Here is a 13,147-nt window from a genome sequence, read left to right on the forward strand (position 1 = left end):
GTGTACCTACCAAGAATCAATCGCTTTGCGAAATTTCTGCGGCATCAGAATATTTAACATATTAAGTAAATTCTTGTTTTATCACGCTCACAAAGTTTTTATAAATAAAGCATCAATTTCTAAAAAACTACAACAAAACCCCAAGATATAAGCATTACAGGGTTTTTTATAAATCATTTGTAGAACTTATTATAGAGGTATTCATAATATCTCTCAAAGGCAATCAAAGTAAAAGTGAAAATAAAACAGGATTTATTTTTCCGAACATTAAGATGATTTATTTACAATATATCCTGTTTCATGCATCGTCTATGGTGGCAGAGATTGGCGCTTAGCCAAAACACACATAATAATATCCTGTTTAATAATTCTTATTCAAAACTTGTGTATCTAGTGAGCATTTCGACGGAAAGGAAAGTTTTAACAATAGCCTGAACAAACAAATAAAATTTATATCCAACCATTTTAGTTTTCAAAATAGATGCTGCATGTTTTTTATGATGTCTGCTTGAATAATGCTATTTAAATGTGTTCTTATTGACGTACGTACATTATCAATGCAAAACCTATGTTTTACATTTTAGAGCATTGAGGAATTGATAAATAAATTGTAATGTATTTTGTGTCAAGCAGTCAATGACTGGACCTGAATTGTTTGGCCTTATGCACATATTATATTAAATCGATTTGTGCTGAACAAACAGTAAAATTATTCAGGAATTTGCGTAACGTAAATATAGATTCAATATGACAATAATCCAGGGGAACTATGAACTATGGCTTTAATCTTCACACTTTCAAAAAATACCGAATCCATAATGTCACGGTAAACGCTACCTGTTGAAATATTAAACGACGACTAATTTTTGTTGGATTGTAGAACAATGATGTAATTGAAAGAAATTGATTATCGGCTTTCGGAACGAAGTAGTAATTATAAATTATTAACAGATGAAAATGTTCAATGAATAGAATAGTACTTAATGCGTGCATTCTAACGTATAATTTAGTTGTTTAATGAAACAGTCGTGTGAGAGCGAACAATTATTGGAAACAATGAGAGGTCCCGACCAGTTCGACCGGTCGGTGCATGAGGAATAGGAATCAGGTTCTTTGAGTTCATACTGTCGTATCAACTTGACTTTGTTACCGTTAAAGTGTGTTCTATTAGGTACCTGTATTATCTGCATCTTGGACATACTTAAAGACAAACTAAAAATTTTTATCTATCCATCTAGCGGGTTTCATTTTTATATAGGTATACCTATATACCCCCGCTTTCCGTTGTCACGACATAACATGAAAACGGCTTGACCGATTTGGCTGAAAAATAGAGGGGAGGTAAAATAGACCCGGGAGAAGATTTTAGGATAGGCTTTTTGTCACCATCCAGCTACGGGACGCGGGTGAAACCGCGGATGAAAGCTAGTACTTATATAAAACTGAAGATTCGACGATAAACATAACGAATGTAGGCTATTACCCGAGAACGAATGTAGACTATTACCGAAGAAGCTACAAACAAACCAATTGATGATGATGACCTATCAATCACTCACTAAGTGATTCTTATATAACCTCTCGAGAAGCATCACGTAACTAAAAGATAGCTTTCAATAAAATCTTCGCAGATACATTACAAATACACGATCTTTTGCTAAAACATTACCCTCTTTTTCGCACTCAGTTGGGTAAAAGGGGCGCAGTAGAGTATGATACCCGTCAACGCAATTACAGTGTAAACTAGTTCTGCACTCGGTTTTACCTGGTGAACGGTGCGTGGGAAACTGGGTGCCTCAGATGAATCACAGTTTGTATAGAAATACACTATATCTATAGGTACTGTGGATTATTCTATTTGAAATATACCTATTTCGAACCAATATCAAACTATTCGCACAATAAAATAGTAGCGCGGGTAAATGGTATTCAAATACGCAAATACGGTTGAATATTTACACCAATTATTTTATTTTATGCTACGAGTACTTTCAGGAATACAAAAAAAAAATCAAATAACACTGCAAATAAAACGCGTATTCGAACTGCATAGTTGTGTACATTGCTTACTTACGCAAAAAAGTAGATTTTCAAATTCTGAAAACAGATTTCGGAACCCATTTCGTTATACCAAACAAAATGAATATAAATGCTTTTCTGTCTAACAGCTAATACTCTTCCAAGTCGTCTTGCCTAATCAGGCACAATCTAAACAAATACATATTAATGGTAGTAAAGTACTTGGCCAGTGGATAGCCTCCACATCGCCCTGACACATATACCGAGTACGGGCAGCAACCGATCACGAATCTTTAGAGCTCATTACTGATACCATAAAGAGATAAACGTTCAACCTCCTTGATTAGATCCCTTAGTGCCTCTATGGTCTAATATTCGAATTTGGAATTAGTTGCAGAGGAGTAAATGACAGTGAAAGTGATAGTTGTTTAGTTTGAATAAAAGTTTTATTTGAGTTTCTTACTTGTACATAATGCAAGATGAATAGAAAATAAAGTAGCTGATCGCAAAGTAGAAACATGCTACAATAACTTTAGAAGAATATAGTTGACTTTTCATCAATATTTCAACGATGAGAAAATGTATCACTTCGTTTTGTTATTCCAAGCGAGAGTTCAGACAGTGTAAGAAAAGTTTTATAAAATAATATTTTATTAACTCTTTGAGCTATCTTGTACGAAACCTGAGTAAGGCTCATAATTAACATTAAAATACGTCTTCGCTGCCGTTAATTACCCGCGATACTTTTGCCTACAGTGTTAACCCGCTAAGAAAATCGTTGCTACATAATTAAATAGATTTTTTTACTTTGCTCGTAAAAGAATAAGAGTAATAAATTTCCGACAGAGTTCCCGGAGTAACTAGGGACTTATGTAAGGAACACGACTTCACAGTTAATTACTTTGTATCCAGTTAACAAAGTGCTAACTCGCAATATGTATGCAGGTCTCACTGGGTCGTTTAATAAATTGACTTACAATTCTCGCCAGCGCGCTACTTTTTAAGACGATTGGGCTGTTAAAGAGGCGTGAAAATGCTCATAACTTAATTACTTTTAAGTTGGTAAAAGTGCGGAAAATATTAGCTGCGGAATTGGAGCCAATGTTGGCCATTACGTCCAAGGTTTTGCGGTTTCCGAGGTGTACTACAATGTGTACTTTACAACTTTTTAGCAGTACTTATAGCCAACAGCTGGATAGTATTGTATTTAACGTTTATCTTAACACTGTTGAAGGTTGTAAAATTTTTCATTTAATATGCGGTGGACTAATATTAAAATGATGGTTGGTGATGATGTATAGCAGTAGCACTGAGTACCTTAAATAAATATTGTTACCCCTACTTCCTCTAAGTTCAAAACCACAAAGAGGTTTCTATCCATACAGAATACACAAATTCTTGTATAGAATAGTAATGCACAATTTCAAGTCAGGTACTACAAAGCAGGTGCTAAGAGAGAGTGTTGGCTCCCTGCCTATGCAAAATATGGATAGCGATTTTCTTTCGCGATAACGTCAGCTGTTCAAGCCAGATTGTATTCAGTGAACCTCCGCACATAGTTTATATGCACGCTTATGATCCTTAACTGGATAAGGCACTTTCAGTTCAAGCCAAAACTTTGAACAAAACCTTAAAGTTGTTTTCGTATATTACCTTATTTTACTGACGCCTTCTTTAATATTTTTAGCATTTATTTTCTTATCATAGGTACTTATGTGCATTTTTTTTCACATCAATGACAAAGTATTTTTTTTTATTCAATTAAAGGCGTCCGGTTACCTTGCATAGGTAATAAACAAGATAGTTTTTAGATAAAAGTAATAAAACAGCGTACAATAGTTTTAAGACCTCGAGTGTTGAACCAAGAAGTTTGGATGCGCTTACTGAATCTACGACTAATTCAAGGCTACTTTTATGCACGATTGAGCTGTTATATAACTACTTAATGAAGCTTTTTATAACATTGATGATAGCTGTCTCATTGTTAGTGTTAAGTGCAAAATTTCCAAGTTGCAGACAGATTACGTTTTCCTTATCTACATCACTTAGAATCAACAACAAAGTCCATGAACATAATCAAAATTACAAAATATCTGAACACAAAAATTTGCCATGAGAACCAGGTTTAAAGATAACATGAATTTCAGAAAATCACAAATGTCTCTGAAAAGTAGTGTTCATTCGTGATTTTGATTACGGTAATGGACTTTAGTGATTAACCGTAACTACTCATAGATGTATTAACTTATCCAAAATCGTTTCAATCCCGCAGCAGTACGAAGTCGTGAACAGTAGAGTACCACATAGCTAAGTCCATAAAAAGCCTAAACAACAGCCTCTATTCATGTCCTAACTTGTATGTAAATGAAAAAGCCGACTTTTGTTGCCCAACACTATTTGTAAGCAACGGCTCAATAGAGCAACAGATGGTAGAAAAATGTTCACATTGTGCGACTCAAATGAGGGTTTTCAAAGCTTAGTTTAGTAAAAATGTATTTAAGAATGTCGATGGCAACGCAATTTGAACACAGACAATTTATTCGTGGAATTTCTGTATTTTTATGGTCCTACTTTTTCAGGGGTTTGTAGGTACTAATACGAACCTAACGAGATCCTTTAAGCATGTGCTATCTTATAATTAATATAGAATAAACCGCTGAATAGATTAATTATCTCTTCCTTGTTATGTAAAATTGTAAAGTAAAAGCTCCCCTCATATATTAACAAACTGAATCTTGCAACATAAGTAAGTACCTACACGAGTTACAGGAGAGAATATTTATAGCGAAAACCAAACGCTGTCCAACCATATATTCAAAATATTAAATGTATAAATAATTCTGTCATCGTTATTTACATTATAAATTAATTATGTTGTTCAGAAAATTATATACCATTTTACACGGTTGATAAATGCCTATCGTATATTAGCTTTCTGATAACTAGTTGTTGAGTTCCCTCAGTTATATATCGGCTTACCTAATAACTTAATAGTTTAGTTAGAACCACTACGAAAGCAATTTAACAGAATGAAAAGTTAGTTCATGCTTCACTTGGCCCAACTCTGATACAGATATCAATTTGCTATAACTTCCTTGCAGAAAATGTTCTTGTTTTAGAAACTGTTGTATTATTGAATAAAGTTAACCTTTTTCAAACTAAAAGAAAGTAAAGCTGGCCGAAGTTTTATGCACACCTGAATTGTTCTTTCACGGACATGTTTTTCTACTCAAAGATGAGTTAATTATAATTTACTTTTAAACTAAGTTCGGTCCCAATATTCTTCGTTACAAAACATCCAATATAATTGCGAACAGCCAAAACAGTTTAAAAACTGTCGTAATAACACTTTATTCACTAAACAAACCCTTTGGCTGACAAGTGTGTGATAAATGGCAGCGCATTTCAAACAATGGTTTCGTTTTCAACTGGTCTTGAAGTTAGCTTAATTGAACAGTCAAGTGACAGTTTACAGCCAGCACGGAGTTCCATACTACTGGAATATTCTACGCTAAGTGCTGAGTAGGTACCTATTTGCTTTATTTCGATCTCAACTTTGATTGGCGTACTTAATTAATGGCGCGAGTAGCATTTGTATCATATTCAGAGCCTCAATTGGGGCGTCATTTTATTATTTGTGTCATTGTGATGTGGTACTTGGTATTTTGTAAAATAATCCAGTTCAAAAAAGTGTAACCTCATTAAGATTAAGTTCGTCGTGTTTGATACCTGTACCTAGGTACTATTTAATGGCCAGGTCTGACCACTTTGCAACCTTCAAAGAACACCTTCAAAACATAGGTATTCTTCAAAGTATAAACAAAAGTTCTAAAGTTTAATCCAAGTCCACTAAATTATTTATTGAAGTAGAAACTCTAAGTAACAATGTGACTTACTGATCATAGAAGTATTTTATAGAAACCATAAACTATGTGTCCCCTCATATTTCATGATGGCAACCCTACACGTACCTCAGTATAGCGATACTGAATAAATAATAACATGATACTGCCCGTCGCCCATAACCATTAATGATTAGTTTAAATTATTGATGTTTTGGCCCTGGTCCCTACTCGATACTCGACCGTTTGGGTCAATTCGTAATAATTTGCAGTTTCTCTCTATTTGCGGAACTCATCATTCATAGTACCTACCTATAACTTAGATACGACCCTTGCTTTGTAAAATAGATAGTGCAATTTATGAGAATATGGTTACAAACAAATGGAAATAGATAGTTGTTAAAGCAATGAGTAGGGTTTATCATGACAACAACCAAACATTGTTTTGATCACTTGTTGATGAAACTATCCTAACAACAATTTGATCAAGTAAATTGTGTTACAGATAGAGTAAGAATAACTAAGAGAATCGTTCAAACAATTGATTAAGATGATACAATAGGGATGTTACTTAAGCCAAAACAGAAACAAGAATAAAGAAATAAAATTGTAATGTAAGGATTCGAATATAAAAACATTCTGCCGGCGGCTAAGTGGCAGGAAATTCTTCTACACAAAATATCCTTTGTAAAGTATAATTAGAACACAAAAATGCCTTCTCCAAACAATAACGAACAACGTACTATAAGTAACATTTTAACGATGACACGCTGTACAAATCAAATCGTGAACGGAACAGGAATAGAAAAATAGGAATTAATTTAAGAGCGGGATAATTTAGTGGGCCGATAAAGTTGGGTGTTCATAAATAATGAAGAGAGCAGAGCTTAGTTTATTTTTTTAGACGCGTCCAAACGGCGTCGACTAAAAATATCCGGTCGTTAGTCGACTCGTTCTTGGATTAAAATTAGTTAAGAGCGCCAACCCTGTTTAGGGAAAGACTTCCTTTAACGCCAGCGCCAACAAATTAAATCCAGTTTACACTTCTGCGCTAATCTAATATAATTCTGTCTCAGTTGTGTTCTGTTTAGTTTGTGTTTTAAACACGATAAATAGACGCTGATGACTAAATTCGTGGATAAATTGTAGCTTCTAATCGTAGATAAGTTAACGTCTATTAAATTTTGTGGTTTAGACAACTTTGCAAATATTTTCATCAGAAACTCGAAGTGGGTGCCGAATGCAAACAAAGAAACCATTAAAGCCGCTGAATAAGCGATCAAAAACTAATTTACAACTGCTGCTGTAGCTTTATGTAAGAAATTGTAGTGGTAAAGTCATTTTCGCAGTTAACTTTCTCGGCAAATAAGTTATCTAAATGTTAATCCAATTAAACCTATATCAACAACCAACTTCAAATAAAATATATTGTAGTACATAGTTTAAAATTACTTAAGTCTTGCTTGATAAATTATACTTTTGTACCAGTATATTAGGTTCAAAGATATTTATTCTCGAAAAAAATGTTGATAGGTATACATAATATGAATCTCCAGTTGCCTCTTATTTCCAAACATTCTACAGGTCAACATCCAGAGTTTTTATTTACCTTTATTTTACTTATTTTTTAATTTTAATTATTATAGCAAATTGTAACGACCACAGCAAGAAAATACATACCTAGAGGCTGCCGCACATCTTACATCCCTGGACTGTCGAAGGAGTCCACAGAGCTGTTAAAGCGATACGAACAATCGTTCGACAGAGACCCTTTCTCTGAAGACACTCTGGAACTGGGTGAGAATCTCCTTTTGGAGATTAGCGAAGCCCGGCATGATAAGTGGATGGAAACCGTTACCAACATCAACATGACACACAACAGCAAAAAAGCTTGGACTACTATCCGGAAGCTCACCAATGAAGCTCCACCAGCTGTGTCACCGAGTAAGGTAACGGCCAACCAAGTTGCTCATCAGCTTATCGTGAACGGCAAGCCAGAACATCGGCTTGGCAGAGTCCCAAAAGTTAGATATCCAGAGAACACTAGTGACTCAACCATCTGTCAGCCTTTTAATCTTGCTGACATTACTAGTGGAATAAGGGAGCTTAAGCGCGGCAAAGCCTCTGGAATGGACAATATCTCAGTGGAGCAAATCCAACACCTAGGCCCTGTTGCGGTGTCGTGGCTGCTGGAGCTGTTCAACAACTGCATGACATCAGTAGGGATCCCCCGCCTCTGGAGGAAAGCCAAAACCATTGCTATTCTAAAACCGGGGAAACCTGCTGATGATCCTAAAAGCTTCAGGCCAATTTCTCTCCTGTGCCACACTTTCAAGCTATTTGAAAGGTTAATTTTAAACCGCCTTGCTAGCCTGGTCGACCCAAAGCTGATACCGGAACAGGCTGGATTCCGACCTGGAAAATCATGCTGCAGCCAGACCCTCAACCTTACCCAGCACATAGAGGACGGCTTTGAAACCGGCAAGGTGACAGGCACTGTATTCGTCGACCTTTCTGCGGCTTACGACACTGTCAACATTAAACGCCTGCTGTGGAAGGTGGGCGAACTTACTGGAGACCGTAAATTTGTCGGGGTCCTTGGTGAGCTCCTCCAGAATCGGCGGTTCCAAGTACACCTTAGCTCCGATAAAAGTCGTTGGCGAGCCCAAAGGAATGGCCTACCCCAAGGCAGCGTCCTAGCTCCGTTACTATTTAACATCTACACCAACGACCAACCATCTACCCCAAACACGACTCGCTTCCTGTACGCTGATGATTTGGCCTTGACATCACAGGGATCTTTTGAGGAGGTAGAGGAAAACCTAAATAAGGCACTCGAAGACCAGAGTACCTATTACCAGGAGAACGCCCTAAAACCAAACCCCTCAAAAACTCAGTCGTGCGTATTCCACCTGCGCAACAGAGAGGCGAGTCGAACCCTTAACATCCAGTGGCGAGGTGTACCTATCAGTCATTGCAAGCTACCAAAATATCTGGGTGTAACTCTTGACAGGTCGCTCACTTTCAGGAAAAACTGCGAGAATATCAAGCAGAAAGTTGCCTCCCGCAACAACCTGTTGCGAAGGCTGACGAGCACGACCTGGGGAGCCTCACCAACGGTGCTGCGAACCACTGGCCTGGCACTCTGCTACTCCGCGGGCGAATATGCGTGCCCAGTGTGGAGTCGTTCCGTTCACGCTGGGCAGGTGGATGTAGCACTGAACGAAACGTGCCGCATTATAACAGGCTGCCTCAAGCCGACCCCGTTACAAATGCTGCACCCACTGGCCGGCATTGCCCCACCAGATGTTCGCAGAAGCGTAGCCTCTGGCATCGAGAGAGCCAAACTCGAAACAGACCAACGACACCCCATGCACAATTACACCCTGTGCCACAACGGCTTAAAGCCGCAGGGGTTTCTACAAAACCGTTGCTCCTGTCGATGGTGAGGCCTCTCGTGCCAGACGGGATCTTTGGCAATCGAGGAGTTTACTGCCCTCCCCGTTTGTCCCGCTCTTAGAAAGTCTCCCTCCTGGACACGATCTCCCGAGAAGAGTCTGGCAGTCTCTAAACAGACTCCGAACACGGGTAGGCCGGAGCAAAGATAATCGATCCAGGTGGGGTTTCGCGGGCGGGGCGGACCTTGGGTGCGAGTGCGGGGCTGCCGTGCAGACGATGTCCCACCTAATCGCATGTCCACTGTGCCCTGAAACCTGCTCGCGGGAGGACTTAATGAGCGCATCCGGCCGTGCTCTCGCTGTGGCGGAATATTGGGCTGACATAGTGTAGTCTCATATGACATGTCATCGACTCGAAAGAAGAAGAAGAAGAATAGCAAACATAACTTATGTTTAAACATAACTTATGAATTTTATAATAACTTATGTTTTTATATAAGTTATTTATTTTTATATTATTGCTTAGTGCCAATAAATTAAATTATAAATCAAGAACAACTGCAATAAGAACCCCAAAACTCGCATCACAATTTTTCTAAGACTTCAGCGAAATAACAGTTTTACAGAAGAAACTACAGTAAGTGTAATTAGGAACAGCAAATTATCAAAAGCAGCATTAACTGTAGACAATGGCTTGTATTTGAGCGGCCATCGCTATCGTCGACGCCATTATAAACGTTAAACGTTGCGATGCAATAAACGCAATGAAGCGTGATCGCAGATAAGAGTTACGACGGAGTTGCTTAGTTTTGCCTTATTCGGGAAACTTTTCAATATACTTAGAAAAACTGCGTCGGTTTTTAATGGAATTCGATGAAAAATGCTTTTGGGGAAAAAATGTGACGTACACGATTAGTCATTAGTATGCAGAAGACTGCCTTTCTTCTATAAAAGTATTTTTCGTTTAACTTAGTTATTTTTCACTGGCAATTAATCCAGCCTAACCACTAAAAACACGAGTTGCATTAATAAACATCGTCTAGTAACAAACAACAATATTATTTTGCACGTGCATCTTCATTTAATCCATTTGAATGCTAGTTACGTTAGTGTAGGAACAAGGAAAACATTCCGCGCATTCTAAAACGGGCACACTTGTTTCGATGAATAAAAAACTTAAAAGGTACAATTCCCGGAGCAGGCACTTAATGAAAAAATCCATTTAGGAATGTCTGATTAAAATACGTAGCCACCACTCCGTCAGGTCGTGGGACTAGATTAGTTTCGGACACTCTTTATTTTCCGCTTGCCGTTCGTGCTCTAATCGATGTCGCTGAGTTTTTCAACAATAGGCATCAGGTGTTTTGATTACACAACACGAATTATTGTTCACGACCATCACAATCACCTGAGAATATATCTTCAATTTCATCAGCTTGAATGTGTTGCTATGTGACATTTACAAAAACTACTGTCATACAGGAACGGCGTAAACTAATACCGGCGTGTAATTATATCAATTTAAGTTCCAACCGCTCCATTTAAATTCCTTAATATTAACCCAAAGATGTGAAACCATTTGAGATTCCCAAGATACTTAGCTCAATGGTGTCGTATAAAGGAGAAATAGAGCATCTCTGCATTAGAGTGCACCCCATTAAAACCACATGTGCTAGACGTCACCTCATGTCTCGCGGCCACCGTTTCCCAATATTGCTGACTTGCATTTTAATTTATTTTCTTGGATAAAGGCTTTAGGTTACTATGTTAAACGAATCTGCACGTACTTTGTGTAGTTTAGTTGCTTGTACTTGTGATTTTTCTCAATTTTGATTCATGTTTATAACAAATCTCAGCAATCTTGATTAAGAAATGACGATCAGCTGCTTATTTCATTAGGTGGAAAGAATGTAATTTTTCATTATGACTTAATTAACACCGTTAGCGGCCGAATTATGTCAGAAAAGTCTTGATTAATAAATTCCGTCATTAATTTCGTTAGCATTAAAAGACAACGTTGCCGCCCATGATCAATGGCTTTAGCTTTAGAGAATAGTTTTGTTGCGATGATACTGGTCATACAATTTGCGGACAGTTTGACAGTTTCCACTTGATTGGTCAGACAGTTTAATCTCTATCCAATATTTTGACAGTTTTCAATCGCTGGTATTATTCGCCAAATTCATGAAATGTAGGTCGTATTTGTAGCTGTCAGTCTGATTTTAATAATTGGAGCACAAACTTGGGGCTTAGACAAATACGCGATTGGAACTTTGAGAAGCAATGACGACGATAATTTGTTTGCGCGAGCGGTACGCCACGCTCTTCTCCTTGTTTATATGGAGTTCCATAATATTTATACTGTGGGATCAAGTCAGCGATTTACATGAATGCTATGTAGATTCTCTAGATTCTAGTTGCTTTTTAGATAGACGTAATAATGATAAGTAAATATAAGAATAGAAAACAAATAAATTACTTAACCTTTTCGTAGAGTTTTAAAATAACTTGGCCATACAATTATGATTTAAATATTACATTTATGATAATTTTAAGTTTATCAGTCGTTAGAATAACGACCGACTAGGCTATAACTCACGATAACGTTTCCAAGTTTATGTATTTTTGATTGCTCACACATGTCGCCGAACCGCCACGGCTATATTATCATCTAATCTGTCCCAAGTAAGGAACAAAAACGCGTCTTTATTTAGATCATAAACACAAGAAAATTGCTTTCAGAACACATCAAAGGATCTCAATAAAACTCACTTATTTCAACAGTTGCTGCGAGACACATCTGCTTCTAATAAAATACATTGCTATAGGAATAAACGTAATACACCGTCCCTCGTCATCTATCATTGATATTCAGGTCGGGAATGCTTATAAATAGATGGAAATTCAATTACCTGGCCATGTTTACGATTGATGAGGATGGTAGCTATGTACGTAGGTACACATTACGTTTTCTTATCATTCTTTTCAATATTGAAAAGGTAAAGTCAGCCTTATACCATGAATCATAAATAATACATTTGCGATTTCTGTAACAAGTTGAGTGTTTTAATGGTGTACTTTATTACTTTATGGGCGGCAATCACTGCCTGCTACTCAACGGGGTAACAACTCTTATTAAGCGAAGTTAGAAGGGTAATAAGGGCAGAAATCAATTCAAAACATTAAAAGTTGGTGAAATATTAAACAAGCTCTCAAGCCACCCACGTTGTCTAACTGCCGGTAAAACATTTAATAGCTTCACCAGAGAAGACATCAAAAACGAATGAACCACTTATAACCATAAATTCTACCTCTCATAACGATCCTACTTTAATAAATAAAATTATTATTAGATTCCTACTGAGATCAATACAGAAATAACCAGTTAAATGTACTGAGGAAAGTTAATAAACTTAAAATACATAATATCCGATTATAAATTCACAAGTCGGCGCCGTTAAAATTGACCCATAAATAAAAGCTAGAAAAAAACGAAACACCGAAAAGCAGAAAATAAGTTCGAATGGCGCTACGCCTTCCTATTGCATAAATCTTAAAGCAGTCTCTAATTGAATATTCTCTTTGCGTAATGCCGTCTTATTTCACCCTTTAAAATAAAATAAAGGCTGAAAGCGAAACATGTAAATTTTATCGTGTCTGGGCACGGCCGCCGGGACAGGCACGGATTTTTTACCATCCAAGGTAAAGGAGAAAACTTGGCTCGTATTTTCAGCTAAAACTTCCCCCACTGCAATGCTCGTTGAGAAATACTTTTGTGACTTACGGAGCGAGTTATAAAAGAATGGCGTATTGTGTGGAGCGGGCAGGAGCTAACAAATCATTTCAAACGCTCCGACCAAGAATTTGGGGCGGTCAGTATGAAAGTTA

At 37.2% G+C, this 13,147-nt stretch overlaps 1 protein-coding gene across 5 annotated transcripts in view; it reads right to left on the reverse strand.

Moving 5' to 3' along the window:
• Positions 1-13,147, reverse strand: part of LOC110376323 (uncharacterized) — a 110,321-nt gene that overhangs the window by 33,186 nt on the left and 63,988 nt on the right. The window lies entirely within an intron of this gene.

The sequence above is a fragment of the Helicoverpa armigera genome, chromosome 2, assembly GCF_030705265.1.
Source record: "Helicoverpa armigera isolate CAAS_96S chromosome 2, ASM3070526v1, whole genome shotgun sequence".
NCBI lineage: Eukaryota > Metazoa > Arthropoda > Insecta > Lepidoptera > Noctuidae > Helicoverpa > Helicoverpa armigera.